The sequence below is a fragment of the Falco punctatus genome (assembly GCF_963210335.1).
Source record: "Falco punctatus genome assembly, chromosome: 6".
Taxonomy (NCBI): Eukaryota; Metazoa; Chordata; class Aves; order Falconiformes; family Falconidae; genus Falco; species Falco punctatus.
In genome coordinates this window covers 29,113,011-29,140,107 of record NC_137585.1, presented here as the reverse complement: position 1 = coordinate 29,140,107, position 27,097 = coordinate 29,113,011, and the positions used below count along the sequence as shown (strand labels likewise).

Genomic DNA, 27,097 nt, shown 5'->3' with positions numbered 1-27,097 from the left:
TATTACTATATCTACCAAGAGTTCATTATGTCTTACATTATTAGAATGAAAGGCAAAGAAATGAGTGATTAAATTATGATGTTAAAGCTGCACCATTTTTATTTAAGCAATTGCATTACTCGCAGTGTAGCATGCCAGAAAAATGACTGGTTCAGTGACAGATCTTTTTATCTATTACAAAACCCCTTTTAAAATAATTAGCAACAGGACAGAAAGTAAGAAACAAAATATCTTTAAATGTAGGAAAACCCAAGAAATTATTCTGATTATGTAAATTAGCCTAAAGCACTTGCTTGTATGACAAAATCACTGTAATAATTTGTCTAACTTAGTGGTCTTTGTGCAGGGGAGGATGAACACTTCAACAGGGTAGCGGTTAGGGCAGGAAGGACAGTGACAAAGCTCTTCAAACAAAATCTTGCCACTGTCTGCCATACTTGAGCATTGCTTCAGTCAGTACCAGACATTTTGTACTCTAATGGGGGATGGTGCGGGTGGGGGGGAAGAGTTTGTTCTTATATATAAAACTGTCTGCCATCAACTTATTGAAAACATGAGCAACAACTTCCTGATTATTCTTAATTAAAAGACCTTGGAAAATTGCTACATTGGCTTCAAGAGAACGGGATAAGCTTCTGTTGCCAGACATTTGGGTATGATTTCCACTGGCTTTATCAGGAATTGCACCTGCAATCAGTTAATGAAGAGAAAAATATGGCCGTGGAAATAAAAACTGCAAAGTCATGTCTGACAGTGTCTCCAAATAAGCCTGTGAATATACACCACTAAATTTTGCTAGGCAAGTGTACTGATGGCAGGCATCCTTTGTTTGGAGACCTCATTTAAGCATAAACATATTCCTTAATAGGAGGGCCTGAGTCTTAATGCTAGAATTTCCTATGGATTCAGCATTTGTTAACCTCCAGCCCTGGTCCCAAGCTTGCCTCCGTTTGCTCAAATACAGGAAAGGAGCTGCAGTAACTCACCACTTCTCCCTGGCCAAACCCTTTGCCATCACCTTTCACAGCTCTGGTCCTAGGCATGCCTCAGGGACAGCTGTGCAAAAATCTCCAGCCGCCAAAAGCCCCCTAGAAGCCACGGGGAGAAGTGACAGTGTTAGTTTAAGGACTAAATCATAACGTTTCTGCAGTCATACTGCAGTTGGCTGTTGGACTAAATTGCCATAATGCACTCCCTTTACGTGTGTGAGCTTGATTCCCATGAGGGGCTGTTTCTCCTTGGTGGTTAATCCCTCAGTCGTGTATTCTCTATGCCAATAACTTTATTTATATTTATCTATATAAGAGTATACCATATACTTTCCTAACAAGAACAGAGTCATATTTCATGTATATCTTTCTAGCAGTGATTGGGAAGCACCTTGAAACTCATTATTAAGCTTGCTTATGTGCAGTTTGCTAACACTTCCCAGAACAGACAGATGTGCTCATTTCTTGGTTTAAATTCCTTAGTTCTTTCTGAAGTCACCTGGAAGTAGTGTCTGAAATGAAAGGTCACTCTTACTGAAGTCTATGCAAAGCAAGTATCCTTCAGGACATATAGTGCCTTCCATACACTGAAAAACACCAGTCTTATATGCACGCAGAGATATGCTTGCATAACTTGTATTATTTATGCTCTAGACTTCATCAGTTTTCCATATTAAAATGTGATGATTTCACATTCACTCTGTAGCAGCGTATGCTGATCATCCTGGAAAATATTAATCATTTTTCTATGGTTTCAGTTCTACAGTCATTGTTCTGCCATTTCTGTCTTTGCACTGGATGGAGGCTTACCCATTGGTGTCATTGTAAGATGATAGACTGTTACCAGGTCCTTACTAGAAGCATAAAGCATGTGTTTAAAGAATTAAGTTAATAAAGAAATAGAAACTCAGTGGCAGAAAATAGATTATAGACTTTTGAACACCAGGAGCATAATTAGTACTGTGGCATAATGATGAAAGAAAGCAATAAAATAATTTTACTTCATTCTGTAATTCTTAAAGCAATGCAAATTAGCTTGTCAGCAGGGAAGGGTTGGTTTCTTTTCTTTAAATTTCATCTGGATGCTGTCTTAATGTTACTTTCTTTGAAAAAGATTTTGCAGAATACAGTGAGTACCATACAACTGAATTTTGAATTCACATGACATGTGAATGGATCGTCCTTTTTCAGGTTGACAATCTCATCTACAACACAATTAGGAGAGTGGCTGGAGAATCAGTGGTTCTCTGGTCCCAGGAAAAAATGCAGGATATGAGCGTTTGATCTGTGATCTTTGCAAAGCCATGGAGTCTCAGAAGGGCAGAGATAATAGCATCACTGTGCCATCCTTACTCAAAACAAAGAGAAATCATGTTGGTGGCAATTTGAAAAATTCAGAGTGATGAGAAGAACCAACATGCTTTAGTTATTTAAATTTTGTGGAAAAAAAACCCCAAGATTATCTCATAAAATAATGGTGGAGAAAACTGTAAAGTGATACACCAACAGAACAATTAGAGTAAAAGCGTATTAGAAGCAGAAGCAGAAGGCAAATGACACCAAGTGCCATCTCTGCCTCCTGCTGATGCCCATGTCAAAACTTCCCCCGCACTACTTGTTATGTCTACCATATTTTAAAAAGTTATTATTTAAAGTACTGATCAGAAAGATCGTCGTGCCACTGTTTTATTCCAAATCTTTACATTTTTTGTTTCACAGACAGAACATGTTGGGTGAAATTCAGCTGCTACATGTTAAACAACTGCAAAGGCACTGAAATCAATGCTCTTCCAGTGTCAGTACTACATTTGCTCTGTAACCATTTTACTGTTGGATATTTATTTCCTGTTGACTGTATTTATAATACACTTGCAATACAAAACTGAAACATATTAATTTGGTTTTCATTTCTGGATGATAATTGAATGTGATCTGATTCTCTGCTTTTTATTTGTCTTTACTATTTTCAGCAGAGTACTGCGATTCAGATTTCTTTAGAAAGAGAACAGTCAGTCTGAGTTTCCATATATAGTAAGTCAGTTTGCTGCTATTTCATTAAAACCTAATTTAGACTGAACTAAACACTTCTCTGAACTAATTAATCTGACATGGAAAACTTCAGAATACTAAATCACTAATGATCTCGTATTAATAAATGTAGGCAGATATATTGACATCTTGTAGATTGATGTCTGTATGGTATAAAAACACAGAAGAAAAGAGAAGGAAAGGCAAGACCTGACAGGGACAGAAGTTTAATGGAGACAGGCTTGGTCAAGAAATGGGACTGGAGTCTTTTATGAGAAAGGTGGATGGGAAAAATAAGCCCAGAAGATGGGATTTGGTGATGGGATTTAAGGCAATTCAGGGGGCCATTTAGTCTGTTCCAGATGGCCAAGGCAGCATGGGATAAGGAGCTCACTGCCAGCTGTGGTGAGACAAGCAGAGGAAACACAAAATTTAAATGATTTCTATTGAATTACATTAAAAGCCTACATTCAAGGAGTGTTAGGGTTGCAAAGCTGGATACTCAGAGGATAGGAAATGCCTGATTTAAAGTTTCCCAGACAAATTAAACCTGTAGCTCTTACACGCACTGTAAAATCTTTAATTGCAGGATAACATATACCTTTTTACACAGGACCTTTGGCCTTTCTGCGCACATGGAGAGCACACATTTAATGAGCAACTATTCATTAGCTTGTTTTATTCTTATTGTTAAATGCATGGCCTCACGCCTTATTTACTATATCCTATTCAAATTCTGCCCTGAATACACAATTAGTAATATCCTCATAGGATCTCCCACGTAATTTATTGCTATAGTACTTAGTGCTTCACAAACATTAATTAATGTCTCCAACCTCCTAGTAAGGACAGGTCATTTATCTTATTTTTATGGTTGGGAATAGTGTGAGATGATAAAGGACTGATTATTTTTTTAGGAAACCTGCATCCCTGTATTTCTTCTTGAAGAAACGACCGATGACCATTTTCTTTTTCCATCCTGGTGTGAAGCTGGGGCCCCTTCCCCTCCTCCTGCAATAATACTGTGCCAGCTGTTTGACAAGACAGTGAACCTCTGTACTTGATTGTTCTGAGGCAAGTCTATCCCACTGGGCCATCTACAGCCAGACCTGACATTTCCTTGGGCAGCAGGGGGAGAAAGCAAACAACCTCCTGTCCAAACCTACTGCTTGAAGGAGAAAAGACCACTGTGTAACCAGTGTCAGGGAAGTGGTCCTTCAAAACGAACCAGCAGCCCCACAGGAGACGCTGCTCCCACTGCTGCTCATGTGTTAGTGCTGGGGGGATACAATGAGGGTTTGGGTGGCTGCTCCTCTTGGCTGCAGCACACCACAGGGGAACAATGCCACAGGCCAGAGCCGGTGACTGCCACCAGAAGATGCCTAACTTCCTACCGTGTCCCATGCAACAACAGCAGTACAGGCACTACATAAAGGTCCAGCACTCCCAGCCTGTCATGCTGTGGTCTTGCCTGTGTGGAGCATACGGCCATCTCATGCAGCCAGCCATAGTTATGGCATCCCATTGAGCCCTACCTCCCCGCTGGTAGGGAACATCCCCTCTGTGCCAGCCAAAACGTGTCCCTTGGGCAGAGCCTGTTTACTGTAGCTTTCTGGGCTCATAGCCCATCACCGATCTAGATCCCAGCCTACTAGAAGCCCTACATATAATTCTGTGAAGTTAATGGCATCTAAATTAGTAGGTAAGGCCCCAGCACAACTGTCTGCAGTTTCTCTGAACACCCACACTGATAAAAACAAAGGGCAACCTGAATACAACAGCCTAGATCCAGAAAGAGACAAAAGAACAATGAGTTAATCAGTTTTGCCTAATGACTCACAGAGGTGGCACAGTGGGAGAGACAGTTCACAGTTGCTGTCAACTTCTCAAAGGTGTAAAAAACACATTCAAAAACTAACCACGTGTTTGCCAATAAAAACAACCCAGAAGACACGATAAGAATTAAATAACTAGCTTTCCTTGTCCTCTTTCACCACAAATAATCTTGGGCAGACCACGTGCAGACAGATCTTCACACTTCTTAGTATGGAAAAATGAACGAGTAAAATCCGTGGGCTAATGATCGTGCACAGGTGATACCTGGTTCATAAAAAATAAAATTACCTTTCCTTCTTATGCTGCCTCTTGTTGAGGGTTGCTCCATTAGTTGAGCTTTGCAGAACAATTCCAGACACCTGACACCACTCTGTGGCTCCACTCCTGCCAGGACTCTGCCTTGGCTCACCCTCAACGTGCAAATTGCCTGCACTGCCTAAGAAGCAGCTCATGCTCCCAGGTGTGATTTCCTAGTGAAAATCAGATTTTATTTGAGCCCCAGGTCAGATGATGAGGGAGAACCAGCACATGGTGAAGGGCTTCAGGTGGGCACAGGCATATGGCTCTGGCTCTCATGCAGGGACAGAGCATACATCAGCTTCCCACAAGCCAGCATCTGAGTGTTACACCAGGAAGACTACACAAATGGCAAAAGAGGATCTTACCCATCCACCATCACTCTGACCCTTCGTTAGGTCCTCTCTAACCACTGACAAGCTGTGTCAGTCATATCTACTGTCTGCAGAAAGGTGACATCCATCTCCACTCCCAGATGCTCACCTATTGCAACAGATTTAGGTCACCAGTCTACTGAGGCAAGGAAACTTCACAGACTGGGGAGGGGATCTTAAATACCAAAGCCTACACAGTCTTTACAAGCAAATTGCTCCTCCCTTGCCTATTAATGGCTTTGCACACTCCTGTAGCATGTAGCTAGAGTACACATCTTTAAATGTTTTACAAGCTTGAGACAGTCACACATTCATCATTTATGGCTGAGCACTAAAATATTTTGCAGGCAGCTGTAACATAGTAGAAAGTCTTTATAAGTATCAGTTATATAGTAAGAATTACAACTTTCTTACATATAAGAAAGTTGTGACATCAGCATAACTAGCATTTTAATTTTCAAAGCACCATAAACAATAACGAATCCATATAGGATCCTCATGACAGAGGTATGCACTGAAGAGAAATTCAAACTATTTAATTTCCGTGCAGCACTGGGAATGTGAGCCTGGGTTACAGTCTCATACCACCAGGGCTGAAAGCTCTGCTTACACATGAATAAGTAGCACATACTGTAACTGTATTTTCTTGTATACTGTACTCTGCTTCCCTTACAGGTGAGCTTTTAGTTCCACGAAGGTACTGCCAAACAGGCTGCATTCAGGCACAGTGGCATTATTTTTACTGTGAGGAAAAATAAGCTGCTTCAGTGTGTGGCTACCTACAAAAATATTATGCCCAAGATAGTCAACATTCACATAAAATTAAGTTACTTTCTATATCTAAAAGCTAACCCTTTACTGTAAAACAGATCCATGCCTTCATAAGCAAACAAAAAATAATGGTAAAGTAAATAATAAAGGAGTAGTTTGTTTTCTCTGCATCACTTTAGCAGTGCAAAGGGATGCCAGTGAGAATGATAATCATGGCCAAAGCCATTACATAGCACAGCTGTGAAATTAGTCTGAGGCAACATCTGCCCATTAGGTTCAGCACTCATTAAACAATGACTGAGGAGGAAGGATGAGTGCTGTCACCACCAGCTAGGAAACTATTTTGTTCATAGGTGCATGAGTTGATTTACAAGTTGTGAGTTGCAAGCTATGAACTGGAGAACTTGCAAGTGAGAAACCTCATGACTTACATGATGAATTAGTGAATTCACAACAGACTAGTCTGTGCAAAGGGGACATAGCCCTTGTTTGTTGTGTTTCATTCTTAATGAGCTCATATAAAAAAATTTAACTTACAGAGTACATTGTTTTGTAAATTTGAGAGATATAAAGAGACTGTGACAATGGTCTTCAGAAGTTCAGTTTATTTCAACATGGCCTCACCTATTTCAGCACAGAAGAGTGAATGAAAAGTTGAATTAATTTACTTCAACTTATTTTGAAAAAGTAAGTAATAAAAAATAAGCCCACAGATGAGGCCTGGTACATATAAAAGTTTGCCCACAACTGGCCAGGAGGGTGAGAGCCCAGGAAGCCATGTTCATTATTTTGACTACATAAGAGGCCTGTGAAACCAGAGAGTTACAGACCCCAAATAAATTTATTTAAAACCAGATTGGACTAGCTATATTGTTGTCTCCCAATCTACTACACATCTGCCTTTGAAGTCTGGAATTTAATGATTTGTGCTCTAAGTTTTACTATAAGTTTCCCACGTGACATTAGCAAACTTCTATCATGTATTTCTAGAGATGTCAAAACTTCACACAACATAGCGCTGGTGCTTGTAGAGACTTTGAATTTAATTATACCACTTTGCACTTTATGTGATTTGAGCAGGGTGAACCATCTCGATTAACCTCTTCACCAGACTTTCTAGACTGCTTCATTTGTCTGTAACATCTTACCCTTGTGATCGCAATAATTATCATTGCAACACCCCAGGAGTGCTTTTATAAGGAGACTCAGTTCCTTGTTTGTGATTTATTTACAAGCGTGGTCTCATGCCAAGAATCTGTAGATAATTGTATGGTCCCTTTTTAGGCATATAGCCTGTTAGTATTACTAATTCCCCGTAAAATGCTTAAGAAAAAAAAAGCTGAGTTTGAGCCAGTTCGGTGGATTTTTACTGACATGGTAATGAAAAGGGAGGAAGCAGAACCAGGATCTGCCTCACTGGCACTCTGCCTTGGAGCAAACAACTTCTATGCCAAATGGTCCCTGACAGCTACCACAGTGTGTGGATGGCTGGGTTAGGATGCTTTTCTTTTCAACGCCCTGTAAACATCCCTGATGGTTTATGACATGCCTTGTGACAGTTCTCAGCAGTGTACCAAGACAGTAGGTGCTGTACTGCCAGGGGAGAAAAAGGTGCTGGCCCTCAAAGCTTCCTGCATCCCTACCCAATGCAGGCAGGGCAAGACTGAAATCCTGGCCAGCCACACTGGTGGGTGCCAGGAGCCACAGACAGGGATCCATGACTTGAATATTGGTGGTCTGCTGTGCACCCAGTCTGCCTGGAGGTGGAGGAAGAGTGTTGTCAAGCCTGGTGAAGTAAAACAGCCAAGAAAGTGGCAACTAATGTGGTATTGTATGGAACAGCCCTTCTCCCCTGGCCAAGGGATGGAGCTGTGGCATGGATGCGGTGGCTCACATAGAAAGCACCGGAGATGGCAACCACACTGTTTGCAGACACACTGCCTGGCTGCACATAAATGGAGCCGAAGAAATGTGGCAAGAGAAAACCAAACAGAAGGTCTGTCACATGGCTTGTAATAATAAATATCTTGTTATATAACCTCATCCCAGGCCTCCTTCATGTGGGCAACAGAAGCAAATAATCACTGGCAAGGTAAGGCAGACGCAGACAGACAAAGGGGGAGCAGAAGCAGCACCCTGTCTATAGCTAGCAATGACCTTTTTCCTGGATGGACAACAAGCAAATCTGTGCATATTCACACACACACATTACTGTGCCCACACTTTTAAGATGCTCCACCTCTGAGAACAACTTTGCTGTTGTCCAGACTTTTGTTCAAAACAAGCAGAACGGACAACCCAAATGCAGTCTGCTAGCCAAGCACGGATGCTCTTGTTTAGATAGGGTGTGCCACTCACCCAGAGCAGTGCTCAGGGATGGCACCTACAGGTTTCCCAACACCACCATGGCAGAGGTTGGCCAACACTTGTCTTCTCACCCTTCTCATATAGTATTTCCTGCTCTGCAGGATAATATAAGATTTCTCCTAATTCAGCAGCAATTTTACAGAGGTTCTGCTATGAAATTTACTGTTTGGGAGGGTATGGCTGGTTTTGTGTTTCCAAGACAGCAAGTCAACAGCCAACATTGCCTCTTTAGACAAAAGTCACTCACGAGGCATCTCTAGTTCTCAGTTGCTACTGTGGTTTTGCTCGGACTGTACTATTCTTTCCTCTGCTGTGGCATTTATTGTTACATTCTCTACTATAGGTACCTTACAGACCCCTAGCAGCCAAAAATCAAAGGATGCATTTCCCAAATAGGTGGCAGGTCTTGTGCAATCTGTTGAGGCTGACTCCATTCCTCACCAGGGAAAATTAGTCCCAATTTATGTTCTTTGAGCAAAGTCTCACATCACTGTAAAATCCCAAAGCAATTTGTCTAACAACTGTCTGCTATATTCAGCTTTTATTACTGGCAGGCTTGCAACCCTCAAAGGAAGAAGTTTCTGAAACGTGTAGTAGGAGGGCTCTTTGAACATCCCCCAGGCAACATAAAACCTCTGCCACAGACTCAGCTGGAATCCCTTTCTCTGCAGTGGGCCTCTGGCACCTCAGGGGCCAGAATTTACTGACCATGATGTGGTTCTGCCAAATTCCAGCCATTAGCTTCCAGCTAATTTCAGCTCTTAATCTGCCTGCAGTCCTGGTCAAAATGTCCCAGCTTCCAAAATTTCCCACTGCCCAAAGCATTTGCAAATTCCATGTAATCCTCAGTAATCCATGTCAAACCTTGGTCAGGCATTGCTCCAATCCTTCTAGCCAAAAAAAGCTCTACAACTCATCCCAGCACCCCTGGTTGCAGAGGAGCACCCACCGCCATTCTGGTGAAAGCCCCCCTACACCCAGCTGGCACTTTCCCTGTCTCCTGAAGCCTTTAATTGCAGTCACCCCTCCCTCCATGCATTGCCGCTCCTGAGCTCCCTAGCTCAAGATCTGGCACTTCCCGACTATGGATTTGTTCCGGTTGACATCCAGGGCAAGGCTCTGCGCTGCTGATATGCAGGCAGCTCTGCGTAGCCAGGGGGCTCAGCTGGCCTGTCCCATATGGATGTTTATATCCCTGGACAGGCTTTTCCTGCTAATCAGGCTGACCTGATTCCCATACTCTGCTCTCGTGGCGCTTCTGCCTATGGCCAATTGCCAAAGCTGGGAGAGCTCACACTGCAGCTCCAGCGCACCTCTTAGGGCGCTAATCTGCTGGCAGCAAGCAGGCACACACAAGCCTGAAATCCCTCCCTTTGAAGGGCAAATAGCCCAAAATCTGCCTTCTCTCCTTCAAACAAGACTCCTCCTTGCAGCTGAATAACAGCGCATTACCTAGGAACTTGTATTCCCTCACCAAATAAAAGCATTTCAGGTATAGAAAAGGAGCAGAAAGGACCACAGCTTCCCCATCCCTGGACTTTGCAGCAGGTCAGTGCATGTAGGCACAGGCCAGCACTCGACCCGGGATATAGGCAGTGCTGCTGGAAGCGCGAGCAAAGGTGTCCGAGGTAGCTAACTCCCAGGGACACCAGCTTTCTCTAGGCATGAAGCATTTGCCTTGGCCCGGGCAAAGACTGAGTTACAATACCTGGATCCGAGCTCCCTCAGGCAGTAGGAAACCCCATCTGTCAAATCTCAAGTCTACAGAAGCAGCCAAGTGGAAATAATCACTTTTAAATAAAACAAGAAAGTAACAGGGTTTTGATGACCGAAAATCCCAGGAGGCAACTTGTTGCCTGGCTCACTCTTTCTCACACACTTGCAACATCATTCCAACTGCTCTGAATCAAAAGTACAAAGAATCTTTGGGATTCTGGGTTTTAAAGATGCCTGAGAAACCTGCAACAGGTTGTTAGGTAAGAGGATCTGCAAGAAGTGGCTCTGTCAATCCATCCTAAGGGACCAGGCTGAGCTCTGCAGGAGGCCTGCTGAGGGATGCTGACATGTTTATCCTGGACATAAACAGAGATGGAAGAAAATTGCCATAAAAAAGCCAAAACATGAAAAGCCATAAAGGTTGTAGCTACACCTAAAATGTATCAGAGATGAGGCAACTTGTAGGTTTGTTAAGCTACAAAGATTTCATCCAAGCAAAAGCCTGCTGTACTTGGCCAGGTGACCAAGTTCAGAGGTCCAGCGGACTTCCTCAGGCCAGCCACATGGGCCAGCCCATCCCGAACCCCTTTATTTTCTGCTGGGCTGCCAGGAAGAGGCCAGCCACCAGGCACAAGTGGAGATCCTCAGTCCAGCAGGAGGTTTCATCCCCAGCAGCAGTGAGGGTTTGGAGATGCCCTGGTTTCAGCTGGGATAGAGTTAATTTTCTTCTTACTAGCTGGTGCAGTGCTGTGTTTTGAATTCAGTGTGAGAACAATGCTGATAGCACACTGATGCTTTTAGTTTTTGCTACATAATGTTTCTACTAAGTCAAAGACTTGTTAGTTTCTTGGGTCTTGCTAGCCAGAGGGCTGAAGGAGCACAAGAACTGGGAGGGGACGCAGCCAGGACAGGTGACCTGAACTAGCCAAAGGGATATTCCATACCATATGACATCAGGCTGAATATATAAGCTGGGGGAAGAAGGAGGAAGGAGGGACATTTGGAGTTATGGCATTTGTCTTCCCAAGTAACCGTTACACGTGACGGAGCCCGGCTTTCCTGGGGATGGCTGAACACCTGCCTGCCCATGGGAAGTGGTGAATGGATTCCTTTTGTCGCTTTGCTTGCGTGTGCAGCTTTTGCTTTACCTATTAACTGTCTTTATCTCAACCCACAAGTTTTCTTTTACCCTTCTGATCCTCTCACCCGTCGCACTGTGAGGGGGAGAGAGCAAGCAGATGCGTGGTACTTTGTAGCCAGCTGGGGTTAAACCACAACTAGAGGTGGGCTTAAGTCTCAGTGTCACATCAATACCCATGGCAGCCACTAGAATGACGTGCCAGCCACGACTATTCCTGCAGCCTCTGACAGTGGCATTGCAACCAGAAATAGGACTGGTGAGGACAATCTCCCCCTTGGGAGGAAAGTATTAGCTGCAGAAATGAGGAATGATCCTATAAAAGAATCTTGCTATCGAGGGACCCATCTGGCTCTCACCAGCATTTACATGGCTCCCAAGCATTTAAAAGTAGAATTAATAAGAATCTTTTTCTTTCATCAGTTCTAGACAGTAGGAGGAACAGTTGATTACTTTGCTTGTTTAAGTATTACTGACATACCATACTGTAGTTTTCAAACAATCAGATCTTGATTAATTTTGGTCATGTAGATAAAATTTTTACAAGGATTATTTTCAAGCCTATTTAACTCTATATATAAATGCAGCATTCTTTTCAAACCTCAACTTCCCTTTTCTCCAACAAACTAGAGTATATTTTCATGCATATGGCACAGGAAATGAAGAGGTTTTACAGGAATATTTAAAACTCATTTTTGCAGACAAAGCAGACTTAGAAAACCTCATTCAAAAGGGTCACTTTTTCAGGGTTGGAAGGGGCAAATTACAAGCCTTGGGAACAGCATTCATCCTCCTAGAATAATTTCATTTTAATCACACTGTTTACTGGATACTTATAATGGACAGGCAGAAGATTAAAAATGGATGGATGGAAGGATATCAATTGTGCAGAGCTTGGGAAATAACTTCAGATTCTGGTTTTGGAGAGAAGTTCATTGGAAATTCTTGGTGAGAATTCTTATTTCCATAATAAACCCAGAAAACAGACATCTTCCAAATGCACTGGATGCACTACACTGGCCTATGCCCACAAGTACATGTACTTTGGGAAAAACCCAGATTACCAAGCTCCTGGGCCAAGGAACAAGCAAACAGCAGCAGAAATATTTCTGGGCAGAGATGGACTCTCGCCTGGAGGACTGTGGGCTTCCCTGGCAGAGCCAAGCATCCTCAAGGCAAGACATGTTTCAAGAGCGTACAACATGCCAATCTAAATATAAAACTTTGATTCATCTCTCCTTGCACAGTTTCACACTTGTGCTTTAACTGAATGTTCCTTAATGAAAAGGGAAAGGCTGGGGGTGTGGGGGGAGAAAAATCAAGGCAAGTCTCTGAGGAAAGTCTATTGACAGCAACATCTGCTCCACAAAGGCACAGACAGAATTTGCCTCGCTCCCCATTAGCATGTAACTATTACAGAATAAGCAGGGGGGGACAAGGCAGGGCTAGTGAAGGATCTTAGCAGTGACACAGAGCAAATGGCAAGAACTTTTAGATCATCAAGGAACAAAATGGAAATATTCTTCATCAGAAAAAGAAAACCTGTAAAAGTAGGAGAATATCTTACTGATAGGGCTAGAAGAAAACTGAAGGAACAGTTCAACAGCAAAAGTACTGGGCGATGTTTTTCCACAAGCAGTGAATTTGACAAAAGAAAAATGGAAACAATTAGTAAATTCAGGTTAAATTCTGCTAAATTCTTGGCTAAAAGGAGAATACAGGAATAGACTTTTGAAGATGGCGAATCTTTTGATTTCAACAGTTTGCAAAAAAAATTGTGTAACTTATTCAAAGTGTCATTCAATTAAAAAAAAAGACAAGAATAATCAGAACACAAAACATTCAGTTTTGGTGGAATGAAACATTTTGGTTCATTCAGGGTTTTGGCATGATGAGGTTTTTGGTTTCATTTTGCCAAAGAAAACTTCAGAAAATTCTGGCCCAAGACATTTTTCTCTTGCTTTTTCGGTTTGGCCTCTGAACAGAAAAAAAAAAAGCAAAGCAGAATTTGCCCAGATCTGTTACAGTCATTCAATGAAATTATGCCAAAGCAACATCATTTTATCATAGCAAAATAAAGACACTAAAGCATCAGATTAATCCAAAGCAGCTGTGTGCTGGTTTATGATTGCTGACTGCTGAAGGAAATACAAAAGGAGCAATGCAATGCTACATGTCATGAATTCTGGAATATGATTTATCTCTCTAGAACCCAAAGATGGTGGAAGCTTTCTCTCTCTGTGTCCTTTGCTTTTTCTCCCTATGCTTCTGGCCACACATACTAATGATATACTGCTGGCGAGGCAGACAATGCTCCCCAAAACTTTTTTTAAAGATGGACTTCACTGACGAACAGTGACTGCCTTTTGCTAGCACAAGTATTGCCTTGGCCTTCACAGGTTATTTATCGGTGCAGTGCTGCAACATACTTCATTTCAAAAGACATAAGTCATTTTAGCTGTGAAGTTATCTGAAGTGCTTTCAATTTCTGTGTGCCCTCACTTTTAATGCTGAGTGTTCTCTGAAAGGCAAGATGTGATGGTTCATGAGACAAGCACAGCCTCCCGCTGCTCTCTTTGCTCCCATTCCTGCAGCTCCTATGACCATTCCTGCCACCACTCAGGCCACCACTGGGATCAGTGAACCGCTGCCAGCATCAGGAAGAGCAGCGTGAGTGGAAACATGTTTCAGTCCCTCCCATGTATTTGGCAAACGTAAGTTTTTAGAGCTCATTTCTCAGAGAAAAAAAATATCCCATATTGTCTTCACCTGAAAATATATGTACACAAAGCACAGATAAGGAATAATGAAAGGGAGCCAACAGAGCAGTTATTAATGCAGGAGGAATCCTCACAGCACTCTGCTTCCAGCAGCAGTGATCTGTCCCCACCTTGGTGATGGTCTGTGTCTGGGGCATGAGGGACTGAGGGCAGCGGTAGAGAGCTGTTTCATGCCCCCTTTGTGCTCTCTTGTTCGGCTCCATCAGAGAATGTTTCTTATCTCATGTAGAAATAAATTAATAAAGAAGCACCAATAAAAGACGTCTCTGAAAAGCACCCAGTCAAACATGCCAGTTAAGTGTTTAATGAAAACATCAGTAAAATACAGTGTGTGCTACAGCCAAAACAGAAATAGTCTTCCCGACACAATGGTAAACAAGGGAAGCAATGGAGCAATAACAGAAATGATGAATTAAAGACAGGGAGCATAGCATTTTGATGTTCATGCAAGAGCTTGAGAACAATATTTTTGTACTGTCATGAAAACTGTAAGTAGAGTAATATAATAAGATGCAATATTTTCAGTGGTTATTATCCCATTGGATGGCACATGTGACAGCCAAGCATTTTGACAATGATATTAGGACTTGCTTAAAATCACCTGGGATGGGGTAAAGTGATTTAGAACACTTTGTGGTCTGGTGAAGCTCAAATTAGTATGCTACAGTTTGCTAGAAAGGTCCAAAGATGAAGCAGGGAGAAAAAAGACCTAATAAGGAAACATCTACTTCTTCATATTTAGGATGGTGGCAGATGGTGCCTTCCACCCTGCAGAGGAAGAAAGGACAGGTAGCCTGGGGGGAATACAGAGAAATTGTGTGAGCAGCCAGGGATCAGGTGAAGAGAGCTAAAGCCCTGATAGATTTAAACCTGGCCTGGGATGTCAAGGGCAACAACAAAAACTTCAATGGGTACGTTGGTAATAAAAGGAAGACCAGGGAAAAGGTGGGCCATCTCTGGAAGGAAACAGGAGACCTGGTTCCCAAGACTATGAAGAAGGCTGAGGTATTCAACAACTTTTTTGCCTCAGTCTTCACCGACGAGTGCTCCAGTCACACCACCCAAGCTGCAGAAAACAAAGACAGGGACTGGGGGAATGAAGAACCACCCATTGTAGGAGAAAATCAGGTTTGAGACCATCTAAGGAATCTGAAGGTGCACAAATCCGTGGGACCTGATGAGATGTATATGTGGGTCCTGAGGGAACCAGCGGATGAAGTCGCTGAGCCACTATCCATATTTAAGAAGTCGTAGCAGTCCAGTGAAATTCCTGCTGACTGGAAAAGGGGAAACATAACCCCGGTTTCTAAAAAAGATAAAAAGAAAGACCTGGGGAACTACAGACCAGTCGGTCTCATCTCTGTGCCTGGCAAGATCATGGAGCAGATCCTCCTGGAAACTATGCTAAGGCACATGAAAGGTAAGGATATGATTGCTGACAGCCAAGCATGGCTTCGCTAAGGGCAAATCATGCCTGGCAAATGTGGTGGTCTTCTACAATGGGGTTACAGCATGAGTGGCTAAGGGAAGAGCAGCTGCTGTCATCTACCTGGGCTTGTGCAAAGCATTTGACACAGTCCCGCACAACATCCTTGTCTCTAAACTGGAAAGACATGGATTTGGTAGACGGATCCCTCTGTGGATAAGGATTTGGCTGGATAGTCACACTCAAAGAGTTGCAGTTAACTGCTCAGTGTCCAAGAGGAGACTAGTGACGAGTGGCATCCCACAGGGGTTAGTACTGGGACCAGGTCAGCAGCAGGGACAGTGGGAACACATGCACCCTCAGCACATTTGCTGAGGACACCAAGTAGTCAACACACTGGATGGAAGGGATGCCATTCAGAGTAACCTTGACAGGCTTGAGAGGTGGGGCCCATGTGAACCTCATGAAGTTCAACAAGGCCAAGCGCAAGGCCCTGTATGTAGTTTAGGGCAGTCACAAACACAGTTACAGGCTGGACGGCCAGTGGATGGATAGTAGCCCTGAGGAGAAAGACTTGGGGGTGTTGGTGGATGAGAAGCTCAACATCACCCTGCAATGTGCCTTTGCAGCCCAGAAAGCCAACTGTATCCTGGGCTGCATCAAGAGAAGCCTGGCCAGCAGTTTGAGGGAGGTGATTCTCCCCCTCTTCTTCATTCTTGTGAGACCCCATCCTGGAGTATTGTGTTCAGCTCTGGGGTCCTCAACGGACCTGCTGTAGTGAGTCCAGAGGAGGGCCACAAAGATGATCAGAGGGCTGGAGCACCTCTCCTATGAAGGCAGGCTGAGAGGGTTGGGGTTGTTCAGCCTGGGGAAGAGAAGGCTCTGGGGAGCCCTTATGGCAGCCTTCCAGTACCTAGAGGGGGCCTACAAGAAAGCTGGAGAGGGACATTTTACAAGGGCATGTAGTGATAGGACAAGGAGTAATGGCTTTAAACCGAAAGAGGGTAGACCTAGATCAGATTATAAGGAAGAAATTCTTCACTATGAGGGTAGTGAAGCACTGGACCAGGTTGCCCAGAGAAGAAGCTGTGGATGCCCTGCAAGTGTTCAAAGCCAGGTTGGATTAAGCAACCTGATCTAGTGGAAGGTGTCCCTGCCCATGGCAGTGGGGTTGGAACTAGATGATCTTTAAGGTCCTGTCATGGTTTAACCCCAGCTGGCAGCTAAGTACCATGCAGTCACTCGGTCACCCACTCCCCCTTCCCCACCGCTGGTGGGATGGGATGGAGAACCAGGAAAAGGTGAAACCCATGGGTTGAGATAAGAACAGTTTAATAATTAAAGTAAAAGATGATGATGATAATAATAATGAAAAGGGAGATAACAAAGAGAGAGAGAGGAATAAACCCCAAGAAAGACAACTGATGCACAATGCAATTGCTCACTACCCACGGCCCGATGCCCAGCCAATCCCCCAGCAGCAATCAACCTCCACCTCCCAGCCAACTTCCCCCGGTTTATACACCAACCACGTATATTCTATGGTATGGAACACCCCTTTGGCTAGTTCGGGTCAGCTGTTCTAGCTATGCTCCCTCCTGGCTCCTTGTGCACTTCCTCACTGGCAGAGCATGGGAAACTGAAAAGTCCTTGACTTAGAATAAGCACCACTCAGCAACAACTGGAACATCAGTGTGTTATCAATGTTGCTCTCATACTAAATTCAAAACAAAGCACTGTACCAGCTACTGGGAAGAAAACAAATTCTATCCCAGCTGCAACCAGAACAGGTCCCTTCCAACCCCAAACATTCTATGATTCTATGATTAATAACTTCCAAATGTGTAATGGTACATATTATAAATCTATACTTAGTCATATTTCATTAAAATATTCCATGTGGTACATAGTAAGGCAGTGTTAAAGCAGAAATACTCCTGTCAAAAGGCAAAGACGCTGTAGCTATTGGCTAAAACATAGATAGAGAACCATAAGTTGCTGGAAAGAAGATTTTATAGGCAGCTGGGTAATGTGTGCACACAGGCACCCTCACGCATGTCCCCACACCACTGCAAGCAGTTGTTCCCCAGAAGAGCAAGTTCAGGTTTCAAAACATGATGTTATGTCACTTTATTATTCAGCACACGACATACACAACAGGGGAGTGTTTCACTTAATCTATTTCAGGTTTATAATGAAAGCAGGAGTCAGAGTCAAAACCCTATAGCCAGGCTGTATCTCAGATTCACCCACTGTGGGTCTGGTACCCTGGGCAGCTGCTTTGCAAAAAATCCTAAATAAAGGATAGAAACCTATTTTAATGTTTATTGAGCTTTTCCCTTTTGAAACTGAGGAGTCACAGAAAACATCCTTGATATTGTACTGAAAAAGGAAGACAATTTCACTAGCTTAGAGAGCATAATATCTGAATATTTATTTTTGAAGACACATATTCATTGGTAGTTAACATAGATGAAAGTCTTAGGGACCTTCTTTCCAGCGCTAACACCTATTCCCAGTGTTGCCATGAGTGAAACAGCAGGAAGAGCCAATTTAGAAGACCCTCCCTTTAGAAAGTGGGCTTGACAAGGCTAAATTCCCCTCTGCATCCTTCAATCCAGAACTAAAGTTTTTTGTCTCCCGGATACGCTTTGCCCATGATATTTGTTCCACATAGCTTACAGAATGCCACTGCAATGGGAATGCCGTTGTCTACTGCACAGGGTATGCACCTTCACCCCAGGGACTTGCCTCCTTACCTGACTATGCTGGCTATGAGGAGCCCATTTTGAAGCGCTAGAGCAATGGGCTGCATTTAAACTGCTGCTTACAGAAGTCTTGAAAATAGGCACGAAGGCAATTTTTATTCCCATTCATATTACTGGTTACTTGTACCAGGCAGACCAGACTGCCAAGGAGTGTCTTCACTGCATCCCATAAAGGCAGGTGGGACCTGTAGGCTTAGCCTTAATTTAGGTAGGCAAGAAGTCAAGCATGCATTGCTGGAGCTGCAGAGTGACACGTCCTTCAAGACACTGCATGACCAGCATACCAGGTACAGACCAGATGTTGCCCAAGTTCAGCATGTGAATTGGTATCTGCAATACTAAGACTAGATTTTAAGCTCCTTGGTCCAGGAAAACCATCTTCCCCTTTGAAGAGCTGAGGCAAAAAAGCTACAACTTCCAAACATGACAGAAATCTCTACTATAAATTATGCATTAGCTTTCTGTGCAAAGTCTTTCAGGTGACAGAGAAGCAGATGGTTTTTGAGTCATGTATACATATGTTTCTCAGCACAAGAGGTTCCTGTGGAAGCTTCTAGGCACAAAGAACACAGAAAAGATCAGATAAAATCCTTTCATAGAAGAAGAGGAAAAGAAAAGATGTCATTCCAGTGACAAAAAAAAAAAAAAAAAGATACTTCAGCATGCATTTAAAGCTGAGTAGAAGTTTCCTGGATTAAGACACAAATGAATATGTGAGGCTTTGTGTCTTTTTTTCTTTTTAGTGGTTTTTGAGCAGGTTGTGACAGGGGCTTCTGAGAATACACCCACCAGATGACAATAGAGGCCTTGGAAATACAGACACAGGGCAACTCCAGAGGTAAAAGCACAAATACAGATGTCAAGGATGGGCAGTAAATGAATGCAACCCTGAGAACTGACCAGGGCTTGCTTTAGGGCATTGCAAAAAGCTGCAAAAAAGACAACAAAGAACTTATATTGAATATATGAACCCTATACGGTGAAAATGCAAAAGAGGAAAAAAGGAGAAATAATAATAATAATAAAAACCACTTTCCAAGATTGGGAACGCAGAAGAGCAGAGTGAGAGGAGGTGCCCCTGCACTGTGCCATCCCCCCACCCAGGCAGTAACAGCATCATGCCCAGCCAACACTCCTGCAGAGGAGTGCTGTCCTACTGACACTCAGCAACTACCCATCAAGTGTTATCTTTTTGTCTACGGGTTAAATAAACTAGAATTACAGAGTTGTGTACACATGCATATGTGTGTGTATGTGTTAATACACGTGTGTTTTCTGCTCCAGCCTTCCTGGCACAAGGCAATTGAGACCACAACACCAAGTCAGAAAAAAGGTAGACATAACGCAGTTGTTTTATTAAAAAAATAAATAAATATGTGGGATAGTAAAAAAAAAAAATCCAAAAAACTCTAAGTACTTAAAGATTTATAAAATGCTGTAAAACTTCAGATAATGAGTAAATAATTCATTACACAAATACTACCTAAAGATGCGTTTCCTTGCTCAAGGAATTCCTGAAACGAAGCTTGGCAAATGCAATGAACCTATGAAAAGAACAGCATTAATTCCAGAAGGTTCTGAATTTAACAGGTTTCTACTTTAAAATGAGATGGGAATTATTATTCTGTCACTCTTTCTGGAATGAGATTAAGATTCAGATGCCGAGCACAGCAACGGAGTGCAAAGGCTTGCTGTACGCCAAGCAGCTCCTCGCTGCACCTGTTTACAATCGATTGCCTCATTATCATTTTGCACAGCGGGAGAGAACACAGCTAAATTCACCTTCGGAGGAAACTGAAAATTCATGGGATTTATTAACGTCCCTTTCATCTGCAGCCCCTCATGTCACTTCCTGGGGGCCGGGCAGCAGCACACGGCTGTAATGGGGAGCTTTATTGCCCAGTGCTGGATGGCAAAGAATTGCACCAGAGAAGTCTCCAGGCTGCCAGGACGGCAAGTGGACATGACAGAGCAGAGAAATAAGAAGCCATGCCCATATGATGGGTTTTTGTTTGGTTTTCTTTTTTCACTTCCCCCCACTCCCCACCCAAATAGATAAATATAACCAAGAGCAAGCATGGAATAATACATGGAAAGGAAGCAGGAAAATCATTGCATTTTTCATGTTTTCATAAATCATAATAAAACATCATCCCTGACTGTTTTCATCCCTGTGGCCAGATGGGCTCCGTGCTGTGGTGTACAGAACCGCAGTTTGGGCTTCACAGCACAGCTTTCTGCTTCCTGGGCTAGTGGGGACTAGAGACCCAGAGCTCCTGGGCTGCTTGCTGTCTTCAGAGCTGCCAGGAGGGCTTTAGGCACCCCTCCAGGCACTCCCCAGACCTGGCTCAGGGATAGCCTTCTATCCTCTTGGAAATGCAGTAACTACAACCAGAGCACCCTAAGACAAATAGAGATGTATTTCATTGGTATTGACATTCCTCCTGACAATATTTGCAGCCCCTTATCTCTGTTTAGTTTTTGTATGCATACTGCTGAAAGCAAAATTTATTTGCACATAAGGAAAACTTGGTAAATAGATTTATTCATCCAAAAGAGCCACACATAAGAATCACACATGCAGAGACTGGTAACCATCACACAGAAATAAATGACCAACCAGAAACCCCAGAATAGCAAATACCCAGTGAAATGGTTGTAACACTGGAATATGTTTACATAAATTATTCACAGAATAATTCTGAATATGGAATATGTATAATGTTAAGGCAGTCTGGGAAACTCTGCACACATGTATTTTTCCTTTTTGTAGAGTTTTTTGTCCCTCATCCTGCTGGTCCCCTTAATTCCCTCCCTCCTCACAGCCTTTGCAGGCAAAGGTGTAACTAAGTGTCCCTTTCCAACAGCAGCCCTTGTAAGTCAGAGTCTGAACAACTCTGAATGCCAAGAGCAATGGTTAATGTGAGCAAAATGGTTAAATCAGGATTCCTTCATTACAACAACTGCCCATCTGTTATTAGCAGATCCTATTTGCTTGATGCTGAAAATGCTTACAGAAAATGAGTGCTGAGAGTTGACTTGTTTTATTTGCTAGCAGTGCATTGCACTGGTCTTCGGTTGCCCGGATCCTATGCTGACCAGTCCATAACAATCTGTCATCTACCCAAAAACTGCTCACATCTGTAAGGCAAGATAAAGTACCAAAGGTCCAAAAGAGGCAGTTTGACACCACTATTTATTTCTTGTGATTGATTCAGCACAATGCAAGTGATACCACACAACAATTTCAGTTCCTTTCTAGACTGAAAGTATGCAAGAAAAATAAATATTCCTCTTTTAAAATTCACAGAAGGTGACGTTGAGGATTCTCTTGATTCATCATGATCAGAGCATTTAATTCTATTCTGACAAGTGCATTAATTTAAGTCAATGCATCTTGGGTGGGAAAGGTATGAATCAACAAATTTAATTTTATTTATATTCAGTATTAAACAAAACCTAGGCAAAAAAATATATACCACTTTTTCTCTACAGATCCTCCAGCAGCAAACAAAAAATAAGAAGTGTTTTGTGCAGGGCTGTAAATTCTCCTGCTAATGGTGTTTTCTGTAGAACTTGTGCACAGTGAAATGAAGAGGAAGGAATGCTACTCTGTGCCTGAAAGGAGAAAATTAACGTCTGACATGTAGAAGAGGACAACCGCAGAGGAGAAGGAGACAAACAGAAGAGGTCAAATGAAAGGAATAAAACAACCAACAACTGAGATGTTTCAGAGACACAAGCCCACCCTTTCTCGGTCAGTAAAGCCCTAAGCAGAAAATGATCAGCTTGTGATCAGCAATCCTGATTTTCAACACTGAACTCTGTCCAGTGTCTCAGGACACATCTTCATGGCACAATATCGGGCCACACAGAGACCCTGAATGAACTCACTCAAAGAGCTAAAGCAACTAAAGCCTTTCTGAGAAGTGTATTAAGAGCATCACTTTATCCTGGCTAGACCGTGTCTAGTCCTGAGAGGATGATTGAATATAAATCTCTCAAGCTCTAGAGAAAAATGTAGCCATTGGGTGCTTGTGTGCTGCCTGCACAATACAGAATTTTTCCATCTAGGCAAACTCATCATCGCCTTGACTGATGCTGAATGTTTCTTTTGTATGGCTAACTCACAGACCTAGTGATGCAGGTATTGTTCCAATTATTACAGGAAAAGAAATATAAATGAGAATAAAATCCCTTAAAGAGTAAGTGGATCCGCAGAAGTCAATAGTAACATTCCCCACTGATGTCAATATTACAAGTTCATCTTTACAGCCAAGAATATCCTTTCAAACAAGATGGAAAGGTCAAATTAACATCAGGAACTATGTAGTCCTATTTGCAGTAAATTTATGACTTCTATACCTATGCGGTATGACAACTTCACAATTGTTGGTACATTTATCAAGTGTATGAATCATCCCATTTCCATTTTTCAGGTACAAACTCAAATGTCCCTCGGAGAATATCAAGATACTTAGCATCTAACCTTAACCAATTTCCATGGAAAACAAATAAGTGTTATACCTTGAAGAATCTGACACAAAATTATTTCCCTCAGGTCTTAGAAGTAATCAACTGCAGAAGTGAAAACCGAATCCAATTTCCCAAGTTCAAGGCTGGCAGCCTAATCTCTGGACAGGTTCCCTCTCCTGCGTATTAAAGTAGCAGCCTGGAAAAGGAGCCACATGCTGTGTGCATCAGTCAAGTCTTTGACCTTGTCGTGGTATGAAGGATTGGCGGGACTTCTTGGGGCAGGCTATGGGAAGAGGGCTTTCTATATGGAGTAAACACTGTAGGATCTTACTGCCCAGAGTCACTTGCGTGGGCATTTATTGCCACAAGAAATACCATGAATCCACTTTTTTTTTTTTTATCTCTTCCACCATAAGTGTTAGGAAACTCGAAGCTAGCACAGCCCTTCCAGGAGCCACAGTGTTGACTCCACAATCTGGGGCAGAACATGGTTTTTGCATTGCAAGCAGGTGCTGGTGCACTACAAGCAGTCCCCACATGCTTTGCAGTATTGCTGCTAAGAACAGCTGCTGAGGACCTCAAGGGAGAAGGGGACTGCACATGAGCAGCCTTCTTGAGTAGACAAGACCTGAAAGTTCAGAGGCAGATCTATTGTAGCCTTTCTGGCATGTCTGTGTTCTCAAGAATTTCATGGTTTTCTCTCCACGAGCCCCAGAGATTCTCATTCCCCACCTCCAACACACAAGCGAGTCATAAGTAGAAAAACATTTCAAGGCGAGTGTTAAGGCATTTTCTAGGCCCTCTGCTCCACTTCTGTGGGCTTTGCTTGGGAGACGGATGCACCGGGTCAGGGAGGGCTCTTACAGTCCCTGGGATTTGCATGTAAAAATCCAATCCTGATTAGCTCTGCCTTCCTCATCTCTAAAGCAAATGTATGAGACTTTGGATTTGTGGACTCCAGGAATAAATTCTTTAGACTAGCAAAGCCTGCTTATTCAATGTGGAAAAGAAATCTGTTCCCCAGTGAGTTTATAGGACTATTGAATAAATTCCACAGTCAAACACAATCCTTAATCTTCAATTTCCTGTTCTTCATCACAACAACAGATTTAAGTCTGATTAGCTTGTTTATTTTGAATTGAATTCTCCTGTAAGATGTAAAATCTGAATGATTGCTTGACAGTGGGTTCAGAAATTACTTAAAAAAGGGCTTGATCACAACTACTGAAATTAAAGTTTTCAATGACTTTTGGATCAGGCGCTACATAAAATAAATTTTGTACAGATATCTAAGCACATTCTGTTGTGTCGGAAGAGTCTAGAAAAGCTCACATCTCCCTATACCATCATTGCCTTAAGACCACCTGTTGCTTCCTCGAAAATATTTAAAAGATGTTTTATTTGTGAACAATTTTATCAACACATCTCAAATAGTATACTTTCCCTATCACTCTGTTCCAATTACTACTAGTATTATATTAATAAATCACAATTAGTTGCTGTGGAGATAATTAAGTCTGCAAATAAAAGATTATGACTGCGCTTCCAAGGCAAACAAACAGTAAGTATCAGAAAAAGATTAATCCTAAACTACCAATTAGTTTATTTCCATGTAAATTGTGTAATCAGAAAAAGAAAAAATAAAAACCAAAACAACAACAAAAAACTCCAAAACCAAAAACCCAAACCAACTAAATCCCTCTGCTTATCTAGCATTTTCTGATGTCTACTGGGAGATACCATGTCTGCTGGAATGTTTCAATTCAAAATCTGTGTATTTCTTACCTTACAACACCGACGTGCTCACCTCTGGCAGCTGTGCCAGTCAAAAGCAAGCACCAAATGTGCTGCGCGTACAGACAGCTTCATGCATCTGCTTATTTGAAACAGGACTGCAGAGTTAGAGGCAGACACACACTTTAACATTAATACAAACGTATATTTCAGTACGTGAAAAAAGTTTTTAGCCTTGAACTATGAATGTGACTGTACCAGGCCGGCTAGAGGATTAAACTTACAGTAAATTGGGGGTTTCATTATAGCTGAGGAGGGCTGCTAAGATAACGTCTTTAACATCAAGGCAGAAGATAGTTTCACATAGCTATGCCCAAAAATCAAGTACTTCTGAAAGTGAGGTGGCAGATGGGAGGCAAACCCTTGGGAGAAGATTGAAATCAACATTTTGATTAAATTACATTCTAAATGGAACCACACAGAATAAATTAGGTGTAAATGTTATACCCAGAAAGGATCCAAGCAACAAATTTGGTTAAACGTTTTTCGCTGCAGAGAAAAGCCTCTTCGAGTTCATTTAAGTATGGGTGGATAAAAGAACAGTTTTCATCTTAGTTCTGTCTTTAAATTCATTGTAATTGCATTGCCAACATTTGTGCTATGTAAACAAGTTCTCATTTACATTTGTTTTCATCTTTACTGCTGTTAAGTGTGATTTCAGGAGAGCTAGAAAGCAGTGAGGCTTGGGTGTCGTCAGCCTTAAAACTCTCTTTGCTGGCCGCTGCAATGCCATCCCCATGGCCTCCAGAAGGAAAAATCCATGCTGTTCTGGAAACCAGAGGGGTCAGGGCCAGTGCTGTGGCTGCTCATGATGTCTGCACAACAGAAATGTCCTTCTGCACCCAGGATTAGGAGAGATTTTCCCCAACAGCATGACACTGGTGAAGACTGCCTGCACCCTACAGCCTTAGAGTGAATTTCTAACAGTGCCCTCCTTCCTCACAAAATTTAAGGAAAACATTCATCCCCATTAAATTCTCTCTCCGAAGATGCTAACCATCTATCATTCCCTTGCCCTTCTTCCCAACTATCATAATGACTGTTAATGGAATAAAGCATAGTCTACCTTTCTCTCACAAGGTTGACTGCAGGTGGTCACAGTCAGTCTCATGTAAAAACACTTCAAGAGCAATCCCTGTTCTGATAATCAGATTATGTTCTCAGCACTTCATGAAAACAGACAAGGAATTTTACAGTAATAAAGTCAACAGCTGAGGTACAGTGGAGAAAACTGCTAAGAAACCCTGAGATTTTGAAGTTCAAATAGCAAAGATCTTCACAGGCAAAGGCTTGAAGACATATCTGCAGAATGCAGAAAGAGAGACCTTTTCTTTCTCTGTAGTCTGGTTGATACATCACTTCAAGCTAAAGATTGTTTTCATTTTCCAGTTCATGTACATGATGATTTGTTATCAAATTTTGTAACCAGAAGGTATAAGCTAACTAACAAAATACTATATGGACATATGGTTTTGTTTAACAATCTGCGCATATTCTTGAAGAAACAGAATGCACATTCTTTCGATCAGGATGTCCCGTGCAAAGAACTATCAAAGGTGATTAACTGAAGTAATTGCTGCTTAGGACAAGGTGACTTGGAAGAACAATTACTTTGTGGAAAGCTGGCAACACAAGAGTCTTACAACCAAGATAGATCTGCTACTTTCTGGACAGATAAACAAAGACGTGCATTCTTAAGTGAACTACCTTTGCTATAACACTCAAAATCACACCCCTTGTCACCACATACCCTGGCCCACAAGTAGACCCTTCCTCAATGAGCATGCACAGTTAACCAATAAGATTGTGTAACCACTAAGTAGGTTACCATGCCATCAGTGTTAGAGGGTTGGAAGTTAGCAAATTAAGATTCATGTAACCATGCCTAAATCTGCTTGTGGAAACGATCAAGGTGTGCTAGTTCACCTAGCACCCAAGCTCGTGCAACTTTGTATTCAAAGCAGTATCTTGTATTCTTAGACTTTTTCTTTGACTTTGCACACTGGGCAACAAACTCATTTTTGAGATGACAAGATGATTGCCACAGCCCCGATCTTTCAAAAGTGTTCAATACCCACAACTTCAGCTGAACTCAACAGCACCTGGATATGCCTAGCTCCTCTGAAAAGCCAACCTTGTATTTCTTTTCTTCTCTGAACAACACAATCCGGATCCTACTTTCAAAAAATCTAAACAAGGCATCAAAATATTATGTTCTGGCTTATTGCAAAAATATACCTTTTCTTTAAGCAACAAAACCAAAAAAAGCCTACATCTGACCTTTTCTCCAAAATGAAAACATTTTTTTAATCATAGAGTTTTCTAAAAAAAGAAAAA

General features: G+C 42.2%; 1 long non-coding RNA gene across 1 annotated transcript in view; it reads left to right on the top strand.

Annotated features, from left to right (window-relative positions):
- Window positions 1–27,097, top strand: part of LOC308065381 — a 56,139-nt gene extending 29,042 nt beyond the window's left edge. The window contains exon 2 of the long non-coding RNA XR_013928753.1: window positions 1–27,097. This exon is cut by the window's left edge and continues 26,697 nt beyond it. This is a non-coding gene — a long non-coding RNA (uncharacterized lncRNA).